Genomic DNA, 2,819 nt, shown 5'->3' with positions numbered 1-2,819 from the left:
TGTAGATAGGGTCATTCCAGGTTTCATCAGAGACCCTGAAGGAAATGTAAAGAATTTCCCTGTTTTTTGGTTTCGTATATGAAATTCCTTTTTATAGTGGGTTTGAGCTGATTCTCGCTGCCATGTTTATACCAGTCTAGACACACTTGATTCCCTTACTGAGACTTATCAATACATAGGTTTTAAGATTCTTACTAGTCAGATCTATTCCTCTGCGGGAAATATGGTGTTTTGAGTCCCTTTCACTGACGAAGGTGTACGTCTTGTCTATTCCACAGTTGGTTATAGAAATGGTACCTGTGCTTATATGAAACTCTGGTTTTATGCATCACCCCACCTCTCCTTTCCCCTTAAGCAGGCATAAGTGTGTTTTCTAAATGTGAGACTCTGTTCTCTTTCCTAACCCAGTTCATGTGTAGCCATGTTTACAGGACCTTCATAAGTGATATCTTATGATAAGTTTCTATTTCTGTGTGACTTATTTCACTTAGAATCATCGTACCTGAATCCACTCACTTTGCTGCTCCTGGTCTTATGACATTGATTTCATGGCTGAGGGATATTCCATCGTACATAAATACCACAGTTTTTTGAACCATTTTTATATTTCCTGGGGTATTTACGGTGTACCCAAGTTGAGGTTATGTAAGCAGTGCAGCGCTAAATTTGGGGGTGGCTCTGTCTTATTGATTTTCAGTTTTCCCAAGGTATATTCCCTACACTGGAAGTGCCCTGGGCTCTGTAGCTCTGTTGTTTACTTGTTTTAGGGAACGCAATGCACTCCTCCAGTGAGGCAGTTGGCAATTTACATCCCGCCCATCAGCATAAAAAGACTCCCTGTTCTCCAGGGCCTGTCTTGCCTTTCTGGTTTTTAGACATTTTGTGGATGTCCCTTTTGACCGATGGGAAGAGATACTTCTTTGTAGTGCAGATTTGCATTGCCCGCTTGCTTGCTTGGCCAAAAAGGGTGTATGCGTTTTCTCCTGAATATATTCAGGAGAAAACGCATACGCCGTTTTTGCCCAAGTGCGTCATTGTCGACGTTGTGCCCCTCTTCCTGTGCTTTAAAGGCGATTCCAACGTACCTCTAGAAATCTGTTTCCTGCTATTCTGCCTCGCTTTCAAGTCCACCTCGTTGCCTTCCCTCAACAGATTTTTGGACGATAGTTGTCCTTTATTACTCTGCCAGTTTGTGAATTGCTGTGCCCCTGAGCTCCATTTTTCAACTCGTTTTTTGTGAGCTGTACGCAAGTCCAAAATTTTGATTCAGGACCTATACTGGTGCCCGGTGGGTGGCTGAGACTCTGGTTAATTCTTCTTCCTGCCGGGAAATTAGAGTGACATGTGCCCGTCCAAATGCCTAACAGCTACTCTCTCATTGGTTCTCCCTCTTCCCTTCCATCCTCTGCCAAATTGGCAACCTGTGCGAACCAGGAGGTTAAAGGGGTTGTCTCTCCAAGTTGGGAGATTGATAGTAAAGCAGTTGGAAATTCAAACCGGAGCACCAGGAGAGGGACTTCTCGTTGAGTTATAGAAACCTTTTGTATTCACAGTGTGTCCATTCTCTAGGTTTCCCGTACATGTTATAGCTGTAGTAATATTCCCTTCAACATGGAGAGTTGGGACCCATGGAATGGGGGCCATGCATTTTTGCTTTAAAGGGTCTGCATTTGCTCACCCAATATCACCAATCCTCTCAGTCCCAACTGTCCAGCCTTATGCCACATCCAGCTGTCATTGTAGATAGGGTCATTCCAGGTTTCTTCAGAGACCCTGAAAGAAATGTAAAGAATTTCCCTGTTTTTTGGTTTTGTATTTGAAATTCCTTTTTATAGTGGGTTAGAGCTGATTCTCGCTGCCATGTTTATGCCAGTCTAGACACACTTGATTCCCTTACAGAGACATATCAATATATAGGTTTTAAGATTCTTACTAGTCAGATCTATTCCTCTGTGGGAAATATGGGGATTTGAGTCCCTTTCACTGAGGAAGTTGTAGGTCTTGTCTATTCCACAGTTGCTTATAGAAATGGTACCTGTGCTTATATCAAACTCTGGTTTTATGCATCACCCCACCTCTCCTTTCCCCTTAAGCAGGCATAAGAGTGTTTTCTAAATGTGAGACTCTGTTCTCTTTCCTAACTCAGTTCATGTGTAGCCATTTTACAGGATCTTCATAAGTGATATCTTATGATAAATTTATTTTTCTGTGTGACTTATTTCACTTAGAATCATCGTACCTGAATCCACTCACTTTTCTGCACCTGGTTTTATGACATTGATTTCATGGCTGAGGGATATTCCATCGTACATAAATACCACATTTTTTGAACCATTTTTATATTTCCTGGTTTATTTAAGGTGTACCCAAGTTGAGGTTCTTGTAAGCAGTGCAGCCCTAAATTTGGTGGTGGCTCTGTCTTATTGATTTACAGTTTTCCCAAGGTATATTCCCTAGACTGGCAGTGCCCTTGGCTCTGTAGCTCTGTTGTTTACTTGTTTTAGGGAACGCAATGCACTCCTCCAGTGAGGCAGTTGGCAGTTTACATTCCGCCCAGCAGCATAACAAGGTTCCCTGTTCTCCAGGGCCTCTCTTGCCTTTCTGGTTTTTACAAATTTTGTGGATGTCCCTTTGGACCGGTGGGAAGTGATACTTCTTTATAGTGCAGATTTGCATTGCCCGCTTGCTTGCTTGGCCAAAAAGGTCGTATGCATTTTCTCCTGAATATATTCAGGAGAAAACGCTTACGCCCTTTTTGGCCAAGTGCATCATTGTCGAAGTTGTGCCCCTCTTCCTGTGCTTTAAAGGCGATTCCAACG

Source organism: Mesoplodon bidens (assembly GCF_964165515.1).
Source record: "Mesoplodon bidens genome assembly, contig: HAP1_SCAFFOLD_53, whole genome shotgun sequence".
NCBI lineage: Eukaryota > Metazoa > Chordata > Mammalia > Artiodactyla > Ziphiidae > Mesoplodon > Mesoplodon bidens.
The sequence above is the reverse complement of the archived record's forward strand: the minus strand, read 5'-3'. Positions refer to the sequence as shown.